This window comes from Meleagris gallopavo, unplaced genomic scaffold, assembly GCF_000146605.3.
Source record: "Meleagris gallopavo isolate NT-WF06-2002-E0010 breed Aviagen turkey brand Nicholas breeding stock unplaced genomic scaffold, Turkey_5.1 ChrUn_random_7180001866223, whole genome shotgun sequence".
Taxonomy (NCBI): Eukaryota; Metazoa; Chordata; class Aves; order Galliformes; family Phasianidae; genus Meleagris; species Meleagris gallopavo.
In genome coordinates this window covers 1-792 of record NW_011131468.1, presented here as the reverse complement: position 1 = coordinate 792, position 792 = coordinate 1, and the positions used below count along the sequence as shown (strand labels likewise).

The following is a 792-nucleotide window of genomic DNA, read 5'->3' as shown; positions in this document are numbered from 1 at the left end:
CAGGCCATCTGGCTGCTCTGTACCGGTGCCCGTGAGGCCGCCTTCCGAAACATCAAAACCATTGCTGAATGTTTGGCAGATGAACTCATCAACGCCGCCAAGGTGAGCTTGGGGAGGGGTCCCCATAATTAATTAATTACCCCCTCATTAATTACCCCCGCAGCCTTTATTAACACCCGCCCCCCCCCCCCCAAGGGCTCCTCCAATTCCTACGCCATTAAGAAGAAGGACGAACTGGAGCGCGTTGCCAAATCCAACCGCTAGGTGGCGCTGCGGGACCGCGGTGTTAAAGGGGCGCTGCGGGACCCCATAGAAGTGGGGGGGGGAGTTGGGATTTGGGATCCCATTAAATTGGGGGATTTGGGGGATCCCATTAAATTCGGGGGGTTGTGGGGCTGCCCCCCAACTCGTGCCCCACACGGGGGCTGCGTCACCGCCCCCCCCCACCCCCCCCAAAGAAAAGATTTTGTGTTCGTTTTGTGGTCCTTGTTGGCTTGGGTTGGGGTTATATGGGATTCTTTGTAGGGTTATGGGGTTTTTGTGCGGTTATGGGGCGCTGTGTGGGTTTATGGGGTTCTGTGTGGGGTTAGGGGGGGCTATGGGGCAGGGTGTGGGGGCAGGGTGTGGGGATGTGGAATCCCCCCTGTGGGTCGCACCCCACAAGTGGGGTGCTTGTAGGGTCGGTTATGGGGTCGGTTATGGGACTGGTTGTGGGGTCGGTTTAGGGTCGGTTATGGGGTCGGTTTGGGGTCAATTACGGGGTCGATTTGGGGTCAGTTACGGGGTCGGTTT

At 58.2% G+C, this 792-nt stretch overlaps 1 long non-coding RNA gene across 1 annotated transcript; it reads left to right on the top strand.

The window, feature by feature from the left end:
• LOC104916043 lies at positions 1-464 on the top strand. The gene is made up of 2 exons (XR_796517.2): positions 1-102; positions 196-464. It is a non-coding gene; the product is annotated as an uncharacterized LOC104916043 (long non-coding RNA).
• Positions 465-792: the final 328 nt, after the last annotated feature.